Genomic DNA, 11467 nt, shown 5'->3' on the forward strand with positions numbered 1-11467 from the left:
CTCCAAAGTCCTAAAAACAGTCAAATGTAAGTTAATCATCAAAAACCAATGTACCAGGGCAGCTAGGTGGCACAGTGGATAGAGCACCAGCCCTGGAGTCAGGAGGACCTGAGTTCAAATCCGGCCTCAGACACAACATTTACTAGCTGTGTGACCCTGGGCAAGTCACTTAACTCCAATTGCCTCACTAAAAACAAAAACAAAAACAAAAACAAAAACAAAAAACAAAAAGCTTGAGGAGAAACATAGACAACTCCAAGAGAATCTGAGTGAAAGCAGCCCTGCAAAGACAAAAGTACTGACTGGTGGTCAAGCTGGATGCAGTACATTGTTTTTTGTTTTTTGTTTTTGTTTTTGTACAAATAGCTTTTATTTTTTGTTTTCTGTAAATGAAATGTCAACAAGAAAAAGACATTCCCTTGTGCTTTATAGTGAGGCAGCTAGGTGGCACAGTAGGTAGAGCACTGGGTCTGGAGTCAGGAAGACCTGAGTTCAAATCCAGTCTCAGACACTTACTTAATTGTTGTATGATCCTGGGCTAGTTACTTAACTTTTATTTGCCTTATTTTCCTCAACTATAAGATGGGGATAATAAGAGCAGCTACCTCGCAGTGTTGTTATGAAGATCAAATGAGATATTTGTAAAAAAGCACCCTGTGCCTGGCACATAGTAGGTGCTATGTAAACATGCTTATTTCTTTCTCTTATATACATAAAGACTCATAAATGTATGCTACAGGTTTGTCAGTATTCTAATGTATGTGTGCGTGCATATATGTTTAGGTGTGTGTATATAGTCTAGACTTGTGATCCCATCAGTCTAAGGAGCTCCTCTTGAGGATACTCCCTTTCCATGAAGGTTGGTACCAGCTCTGCAATATAAAATTTTAGGAAGTTGCCTGAGGAACTGAGAAATTAAGTGATGTAACCAGGGTCACACAGTCACTGTGGAGCAGGGGCAGGACAGGTCTTCCTGACTCCAAGATTGTCTTTCTATGTCCTGTGCCACCGTACCTTTCATGTTTGGGCAGTCATCACAATCACGCCATCGTTGCCACCATTTTATCATGACCACTCACATTTACCTTTAGTTCTTTTAGATTTGAAAAATGTTTTCTTTTCTTTTCTTTTTTTTTGGTGAGGCAGTTGGGGTTAAGTGACTTGCCCAGGGTCACACAGCCAGTAAGCCCAAAGTGTCTGAGGCTGGATTTGAACTCAGATCCTCCTGAATCCAGGGCTGGCGCTCCATCCACTGAGCCACCTAGCTGCCCCTGGAAAACATTTTCATGATTAGCCCCACTCAGACCTGAATAAGAAGCCCCACATCCAGCCTCTGCTCAGAGACCTCCAAAGTGGGGGAGCCCCCACCCCTGGAGGGAGCCTTCTTCTATATTTGTAGAGTTGGAATTCTTAGGAAGCCTTTCCTGATGGCAAGCATAAATTGACCTCCCTGTGACCTCCATCCATGGTTCCTAGTACTTCCCTAGACCCAAGCAGGAACCAGTTTCATCTCTTTTCCACTAGCATGTGGAAGACAGCTATCATGTCCGTCTCCCCCCATTCCATTCTGCTCAGGGCCATGTTTCCAGTTTCTTCAAGAACTTTTTGGGTGGAAGCCTCTCCAGTCTCTTCACCAACCTGGTTGCCCACCTCGGGTCCTTCTGTAGTTTTTCAGGGTCTCTCCTAAACCATGGCACTGATAATTGAACATTGTACATCAAATGGGGTCTGCCTGATCCACAGCTTCCATAGCTTTGGACGCTGGGCTTCCTCTACACAGCCTTAGGTTATCTTAGCTTTTCATGTTCCCTGACTGCAAAGTCATCCTTTTGATGCCCAGGGAGCTCCAGGCCACTCCCTTCCACCACTCCCCCCTCCCCATCATTTTCCACACAAACTGTTGTCTAGACACGCCTCCCCCATCCTGTATTTGTGAAGAGGCATTTCTGAGCCCAAGTGTAGGCTGGTGCATAGCTTACATCCCAGTGCAGAGTGTTCTCTGCGGGTCCTTCTGCCAGCACGGTGGGCCTCGGCCAAGCCCGGCTTCGCTGGCTTTGAGAGATGCCTACTGCTCCACATTCCCAGCTGGCTCTGCCTGGAACAGCAGGCCACCTCCCTTCGGGACAATTTCAGCTATTCTGACCATCCCTGACACCCTCTCCGTTTCCTCTCTTTGCTGCTCCTGAGCTCCCTTTTGTTAATAGGAAATCTCTGGGCAGGACCGAACCTCAGCTTGCCCTCTTTCTCCCTGTCATCTCCCTGGTTAGTGGCTAACCTTTTACTGGCGGACTGCGCGGCTTGTCCTCACTGTCAAAGATCTCTGGCATGAAATCAGCCTCTGAGTCAGAGCTGGGTATGCTCACAGAGCACTTAATAGTCTCCTTTCCTCCCATTCGGAGCCATGTAGAAATTGCACCATGGGGAAAGGGCTCTCAAAGCTTCCATAGGTGGCCTGACATCATAGCCAACAGCTTTAAGCTTTATGGTTTTTAGATACCTTTAATGCGAGTAGGGGATGGCATGCTAGAACGGGAGGCAGAACAGCTGGCCTAAGTTGTGGCTCTAACAATAGCTGCTTGTGTAATCCCGGGCAAGCCATTGCCCCTCTCTGGGCCTCAGTTTCCTCAGCTGAAAAATGAAGGGATTTGTCTAGATGGTGTCAGGGGTCTCTCTCACCTCTAGCTCTATGAATGCATAATATACAATAGTGGAGGGAATTTTCACACTGGGATCTTCCCAAGATAGAAAAATTACAGTTCTGAACTGCCCCCTTCTCCCCACCAAAATCCCAAGCACCAACCATAATCCCTTGCACATAGGAGGTGTGTTTCATAAGTGTGTTCCTTCGTGATCTTTAAGGTCCCTTCCAGCTTTGACAGTCTTTGAATTTTACTGTGTTGTGGGCTATCTCAAAGGAAGCCTGAGCTTCCATCCATGCCTGCTTTGTGTGTCTCCTCTGAAACCTTTCCTGACCTCCTCAGAGCTGTTAAAGCTTCACTCTTCTTCCCCCAGTTTTGGTATTGATTTTCTTTTCCACATATCCTCTCTACACTTATCTGAGAACATATTGCACCCAAGCAGGGATATTTCACTTTTTGCCTTTGTATCTCTAATATTAAACACAACACCTACCACACAGTCGGTGCCTAATCAATGCTTGTTGGTTATCAGTGTTTGTGTTGGATCCCCTTTCTGCCCCCTGCCCCAAGAATGGAAACAGCTGAAGTAGAAGAACTGTATGCCCAGCACTCAACACAATGATTGGCATACAATAGACACTTAATAAATGCTTATTGGACTAGATTGGGAACAGTCTGATGTCCTGGATAGACTGTCAGACTCAGGAGGCAGTTAAATCCTAGTCTTGAACTTTGCCTTTGACCCTTTATTAGCTTGTGACCATTGGCCAAACCCCCTCACCTCTCTAAGCCTGTATTCTCATCTGTGACATGGACATGATTATACTTGGGGCAGATACATCCCTGGTCGTTAGAGCCCAAAGGAGATAATGGATAGCAGATGCTTCAGAAACTTTCACATGCAATATAAATGCCAACTTTTTTTTTTTTGGGTGGGGCAATGAGGATTAAGTGATTTGCCCAGCGTCACACAGCTAGTAAGTATCAAGTGTCTGAGAAGGGATTTGAACTCAGGTCCTCCAGAATCCAGGACCAGTGCTTTATCCACTACCCCCCACCCCAGCTGCCCCCAAATGCAAACTCTTATTATTATACCCTGGCACACATATGCAAGGCCATTTCAAGGATCCTTGGGATTGGCACAAAATAACACAGATAGTTCCCTGACAACAACTCGAATGCTGATCAGGGTAGATTCTTTTAACCCAGGAGAGCAGACAGGACTTCCTTCCCCATAACATTCTCCACCCTCCAGCTCCTCTGCAATTTTCTCATTTTCATGGTCAACTAAGTAGACTTTTAAATGGAGCTAATTTAATATTTAGCTTCATATCTTAGAGCCAGCTATACTGCAGTGGAAAGAGAACTGGGTTCAGATTCTGGTTCTGTGGCTTATTAACAAGGCAAGTCCCTTTGCCTCTATGGCACTCAGTTTCCTGATCTGCATAGTAACAACTAGGGTGGGGCAGTTGGGACTTTGCCTTGGGATGTCAAAATTTAAAGGGCACTGATGGCACATCCCTTAAGCTGGTAGAAATGAATAAAGTGTATCATCTAGTCTGGCTTTTTTTTTTTAATTGGTGGAGGACACTCATAAGGAGGAACCTCTCCCTTCCAAGGCAGAATAGCAGCTGTTTTACAATTTATAGTCTTAGATAGCTTCTGAGGACTGGGTTCACACACCTAGGAAGGGTCAGAGGCAATGCCTAAACCCAAGTCTTCCTGACTCATAGCCCAATTCTCTTCACTGTGCCACCTTGCCACTCATAATTCCCAGCTACTTAAAATAGGAAGCCACCAGATGCAGTTCTTTCTCTCCTGGATGCCACCCCCTCACAGATGAGCTTCTCTTCAACTTGGCTTCCTTGGCTTTTCTTTCCAGTTGCCGACTGGTTGGTCCCAGGCTCCCTCGTCCCACAAGACCTTGTGTTTCAAGGTCTGGGGCCTCTCCTTCCCTCATCTGAATTTCTTTGGAAAATCTAATTTGGAAGCTCACCCTGGGGTACACACAGCTCCAGTCACTGGCCCCAGCACTTAAGGAACTAATTCCAGCTTTATTTGACTTTCAAGGACTAGATGACATCCAAGACTTTCCAGTTTCAACTCCCTTAATCTCTGAGCTAATGATGGAGGAGGGGAAAGGAGAGGGAATGGCTAAAGGTTGGAAATATGGTGCCTGTGGCATTTTTTATCAATTCCCTCTTAGCTTTTCCAAGTATTTCAGTCTATGTTATAGGTGATTTGTCTTTACCCAGCTTCCCCTTCATCCCTAAACCCTTCTTAGGTCCAGTCTCCAAGCTCTCTTCCTTGTCTCCTCAGTAAAGCCTGTCCTCCCATTCATTGATCCCAACTGAACTGGAATTTTTGAATTGGTGAACTTGACAGTGACGTGTGACAGATCGGGCTTATGGTGCTGCTCCTTTTCACTGGTATTTGCATTTGAACTGGGGACAGGACTCAAAACAGATTTATGGTGTTTTTTCACCTCAGGCAAAAGAGTTAGAGGAAAGGGATGGTTGTGGGAGCCTAGCTTTAGAGTTGCAAGGCACCTCAAAGGCTCTCCAGTCCAGCACCTTTATTTTCCTGATGAGCAAACTGAGGCCCAGGACTTCTCAGTGGTTTGGCCAAAGTTATACAGGTAATAAGTGTCAGAGAGATGGGGCTTGAACTCATGCCCCCTCACTCTAGAGCCATCCCTTTTCCCAATATGCCCTGTGGGATAAAGGCCATTTCTGCTTCTTTTGGGAGAGAAGCCAGTCCAGCCCTTTCCTTGAAGTTTAGGGGAAGATATGCCTCAGCGGAGGGGTGAAGGGACCCTCAGGGTTCTGGCCTGGGGATATTCATAGCATCCGTTGGATGGGCTACCAGTAGTGTGCTGATGGTGGTTGCTTTGAAGAACTGCCCCTTTCCTGGGAAGAAGCCTGTCCTTTGCAGATCTTGGAACCCTGGGACAATGCCTTCTTTGCCCTGTGCTAGTTATGGTTCTATAACAAATATTTTAATTGAAAAACTCCAAGCAGCAGCCAGCCTGGTGAGAAGGTACTTTTGTGTGAGGAGCCTTTTTGGTACTTCTGAAATCACACCATCCAGAAAGCATTTTTTCCCTCCTACACCTAAGACTGGCCCTCATTCCAGGTGTGGAAACAGAAATCATCAAGGCTCTCATTGAAATGTTTTTCTTCAGCTCAGGCTGCAGTTGGGCTCAGCTTACAAGGCAGCTCCTCCTAGGATGGTGATGTTCCTTCCCTGGCTGAGTCAGCAATGACCTCACCACATTACTCTAGGCAGATCTCATGACAGTTGGCATCCAAGTAGGCTGGAATGGTAGAATGGAGGCAGACACCCCAAGCCATCTAGGTAAGGAAGTCCAGAAGACCCAGTGCATGCATCTTAACTCAGTTGGATGTGCCTAGGGGAGTCTTCATTTGTTAGAAAGCATGTTGGGCCAAGAGCAGAGGAATAGAATTAATACGAATGAAGAAGAAGAACCAATCTGCATTCCACACTGTGCCTATCACAGAGATCAGCTACTCACTGACCACACAGGCTTTTACTGCAAATGAATGTGGTCTAATTTATAGCTGCTCATAGGCAGGAAAATTTTGACTACCAGCTAGAAAAAAAAGATGTTTCTTGCTGCCAATAATGGATTCTGAAAAACCAAGTTGAGACCTTCCTGTCTTTCATTTAAGTGCCCATCATAAAGATTCTGCCTTGGGAGTCTGGCTGCCGCCTCTATCGACATGGAGGGAGGCTCCAGTTTGCAATTGACTGCACATGCTTCCCTCAGCACTTTTGCTCCCGTCAGCTCCTTGTCTGAGTCGCTCTCCACCATTTTGGGGCAGTCCAGTCTGCTTGGGCAGCAGGATAGGAGATGAGAGTGAAGTGGCATCCATGACCCAATGACGCTAGGTGTGCAGGGAGTGTGGGTCAGCTGCCGTGAAGGTGTCCTGGGCTCACTACTTATGCATGATGGCAGACCACTGGCCCTGCTTCCCACCCAGCCCCATCATCCAGGGGACAAAAAGGAGAAAGATCCAGTCATTCCCACCAACTGTTACCCACAGAGGAGGCAAGCCCGAAGCAGCAAGGCCTCTGGAGTGGGAGATACGTGCCGGGCAAGTCAACCCAACACTGTGACTATACCAACTTCTATCCCCCCTCAGTCTGAGATGGAGGCAGCCCAGGATCCTGAACCCACAGTAACTGTGGGCAAGTCGATTCATGTCCTGGGCCTCAGTTTCCTCAACTGTAAAATGGTGTGGTTGGACTAGATAGCCTCTGAAGTCCTTTCTGCTTCCTATGATGTACATTGGGTGAGGGAATTTCCACACTGGTTGGTCCCTTCTCCACCCTCACCCCCCCTTGCAGATTTCCTTGTATACAGTAGGCACTTAATAAATGCTTTCCTTCCTTCAGAGTTATAGGAAACACTCAGGGCAGCCTTGAAGGGAAAGAGCCTCCCCAGAGAGCTAATGTCCATAGAGTATTCTGTACCTGTGCTACTTAAATGTAGTTATTATTATCATTACCAGGATCACACAGTCATAATCACAAGAAATCATGCTCATAGTCATATGTGATTAATAAAAGTGCTAATGGTAAGGACAACTAACTGCCTGAGCAGTCTGTGAGTAGGTGTTTGGGGCTTCACCTTGGAATGTGTGGCTGATTATCCTAATGTGATTTTATATCTCTGTATATGGATGTATATATGGGGAAGTAAGGTGGTGCAGTGGATAGAGAGCTGGCCCTGGAATCAGGAGGAGCTGAGTTCAAATCTGGCCCCAGACACTTACCAGCTGTGTGACCCTGGGGAAATAATTTCACCCCGTTTTCCTCAGTTTTCTCATCTGTAAAATGAGCTGGAGAAGCAAATGGCAAACCATAGTGTCTTTGTCAAGAAAACACCAAATGGGGTCGTGGAAAGTCAGACACGACTGAAATGACTGCGTAACAAAAGTGTATGTGTGTGTATACATGCATATGTGTATGTATGTATATATGGGCGCCTCTGCTTCAGCTCCATTAGCCCTGGGGTCCTGTCTCCTCTTCCCTTCTCCCCTTAGTCGCTGCTGCAATCTTGAAAATTCTGGGCCTCAGGCATTCCCTCTAAAGATCAGCAAAATAATAGCGACATTTTTAACCTAGTTCACAGTTTACAAAGTACTTTGGTACCCCAGTGCCAAATCACAGAGGGACAGAATTTGAGAGTTGGAAGGCACCCCAGCTGTCTCTGGTCCAACTTATGAAATATGCACTAAAGTTCTAACTATAATATACCAGACGCATGACTGGCCATCCATCCTCCGCTTAAAGACCTCCAGCGTGGGGAGCTCCCCCACCTCTCAAGGGATCTATTTCATTCATGAGCAGCTCTAATTGTTAGGAAGTTCTTCCTAACATCAAACCAAAATAGGCCTCTTTGCAGCCTCCTCTTCATTGCTCCTGGTTTTGTCTTCTGGGGCCAACAGAACAGAGCCAATCACACCAACAGGGGAAAGTCCATCAGATACTTGAAGAGGACTAACATATTCTCCCTGAATATTCTCTTCTTCAGATTAAACATGTCCAGTTCCTGCAACTGATTTTCACATGTCATGGTTTCAGCTCAAATCCCACCTTCCTCAGGAACTCTTTCCTGGTTTCCTCCCAATGCTGGTGTCTTCCTTTTTGGGTTATCTTCCACTAGGATTTAGCATCCATTCATCCATCCATCCATCCATCCACATGTCTGTCCATCCATCACTACATATGTGCACATACACATATATATGTCTATCACTATATATAAATGTATATATGTATGTATGTATGTATGTATGTATGTATGTATGTATGTATGTATGTATGTATATGTGTATCTACCTACCCACCTATCTATATCCTGCATGGCCATGGTTGTTTAAATGTTCTCTGCCCCATGAGACTGTGACATCCTTGAGATCTGAGACTGTCTTTTGCCTTTTTTGTGTGTCCCTTGAACTTACTACACTACATGACACATAATGGGCATCTAATACATACTTATGGACAGACTAAAATGAAAGATTTTTGTTGCTCACGACACCTCTGTGAAGCAGGTTGGATGGGAATGACTGAATCTCAACGTCACTGGCTCGAATCGCACTTTTTTGAATTCCTAAGCAGTGCTTCTTCCCCTTCCCCATCCTACAGAATCTTGGGGCTGGATCTGAAAGTGTTTCTCATGTCTATCACTCAACTTTGCTTGAATTTTAAAATAGTTTTCTAGCTTTGAAAAAAAACAACAACTAATTTTTGGATCAACTGAACAATTTGTGAGGTTACGTGGTACAGTGGAAGGAGGAGATATGGGGTGTATTTAAGGTAAAATGATTATGGTCTAAAAACAAAAGGCAGCAATAAAACTTTTAAAAAGAGAATCATTATTCATTACTCATACCTATTCTATTTCTATTATTCCTCTATCATTTTGGACTCTGGGTTCATGTACATATGAAGCTGAGTTAATGTCTATACTTAGACATGAAACATTGGAGCCCAAATCATGATATTCAAAACCTAGCTGCTTGCTCTTCACAAGAGAATTAATGTCGGGGCACTCTTTGCTCTTCAAGGCATAGCGAACAGGAAAACAGATTGAACCTAAAGTGGAAGGGGAACAATCATTCCCCTAGACCAGCAATATTTTGTGTGTGTGTGTGTGTGGGGGGGTTAGATAGATACAATTCTATTCTAGTACCCTTCTATTAGGAGAGAGCAGCCTTGTGTTCCCTTCTGCTCCTTTCTGAGTAGGAATCAAAATCTCCTTTGGTGAATAGTGGTCAAAACTCCCAAGATATCTACTAGAGCTTCCTCCAAATCTGCATTTAGACAGACCATGTGAACCTGTATCACCTACATGGGCAACACATATATGAAGTATGGGGGCCAAATTTAATGTATGGAGAGTTAATTGAGTGGCTTGCCATAATATTGGGGTACCAGAAATAATGAGGGACCTCTAGGTCCAAAGCTCCCTCCCCTCCGAACTGCCTTTTTAGATATTTCTCCCAGGCCAATAAGAAAGGAGCCTAACAGCCTCTTTTCCACAAATGAATGAGGTTTTATTAATGGGAATGAAATAAACAGCAAAGGTGAAATGAATAAAATCAAAGACAAGAGAATAGGGAAAAAGAAATATGGATAATCCTCCTAACTCCAACCTAAGTCTACACAATCCCCAAATTCACTACCAGTTCAGCTAATTCAAAAGAACAGGGCTCCTATGTTAATTCACCACCTGGGGTCCATAGCTTTAAGGGAAAAACAGCTTTTTAGCCAGGGCCCGCAGGACTCGTCTGCTCCTGCTGCTCGCACACACCAGAAAGAAGAAACTCTGGAAGAGAGTGAGCTCCCCTCAGCAAGCATTTACTCTTCCTCCCCCAAGAGGGGAAGTCCTTCAAAACTGCCTGTGGAGAGTGGTTTCTCCTGCTGACATCAGCAGCACATGGCACTCAGGGCAGGCCAGGTGTGGCTCATCCCAGTCAGTCAGCCAGATTCCAATAATCTTACCACAGAAGGAAATCAAAAGAGTAGGAAATTGAAGCCCTGAAAGAAATTACTTGTCCAAGTTACACCTGTAACTTGACGGTAAGACGGGGTGGGGTGGGCAAAGTGCTTTCCTCCCAACAACCCCAAAAGCTAGATAACTGCAGATCTCATTCTCCTTGAGGAAATCAAGTAATTGACCCAGGTATGTATGCATGTGTCAAAGACAGAATTCAAACACAAGTTCCTATTTACTTCCAGTCCCATGTCCTTTCACGATGTCCAGCCCCCTTGCCTTCCCTTGCCAGCTGGTTGTCTTTCTTTTCTCTCCCTGCATGTAGCCCCTGCCTTTCCTCCAAGATGAAAATAAGGCACAGTACAGGGCCTTTTCCAAAGCTTAATAATTCAGGCACTGTAGCTTATGAATGTCACCTGAGGACAGTCACATCTTGAGTTCTTTTATAACCTATCTCCTCTACTGTTGCTTGAACAAGGTCTCATGATGGCATGGAGGCAATTCTGGGCTCTCCAAAGCTGGGTTGGTGGAGCCCAGCTGGTCTGTGATACCAGCTAGAAAGTGTCTGAGGATGGGTTGTGGGTCTGGTCTGCATCACGGACTGTGGGGCTTCTCTCTTGGGACTAGCTGAATGAACTTCCAAGAGGCTCAGCTCTGGTGGTGGGGAGGGAAAAGAATACACTTTCTGGGCTCTTTTAGACCATCTATTATGTATCGCATAGTGACTGCAAGTGGTGGGAGGAGGGAGTACCTGCACCAAGAAAACCACGGTTCCGTGAAATTTTGAAGTGGGTGGAAATTGTAGAGAGGAGCTTTTGGCTTCGTGTCAGGAAAACCTTCCTAGTAACTGGAACTAAACCAAAGGAGAAGGTGGCCTCAGGAAGAGGTGGGGCCTTCTCCCTGGAGATCACAGGACTTAGAACTAGCATGGACTTTTGAGAGCACTGAGTCTAATTCCCTCATTTTATAGATGAGCAAACTGAGAAGCAACATAGCTAGGGTCATACAGTTTATCTGATGTGGGATTTGAATTCCGATCTTCCTGGCTCCAAATCCAGTGCTCTATCTGTTCTGATTCTTCAAGCAGAGCCTGGACAGATGGCCACTTGTTGGGGGATGCTACAGAAAGGATTCTTCCTCCTCCTCTTCCTTCTTCTTTCTTCTTTTTTTCTTTCTTCTTTCTTCTTCTTCTTCTTCTTCTTCTTCTTCTTCTTCTTCTTCTTCTTCTTCTTCTTCTTCTTCTTCTTCTTCTTCTTCTTCTTCTTCTTCTTTGGCAATGAGGGTTAAGTGACTTGCCCAG

Source organism: Dromiciops gliroides, chromosome 4, assembly GCF_019393635.1.
Source record: "Dromiciops gliroides isolate mDroGli1 chromosome 4, mDroGli1.pri, whole genome shotgun sequence".
In the NCBI taxonomy this organism is placed as follows: Eukaryota; Metazoa; Chordata; class Mammalia; order Microbiotheria; family Microbiotheriidae; genus Dromiciops; species Dromiciops gliroides.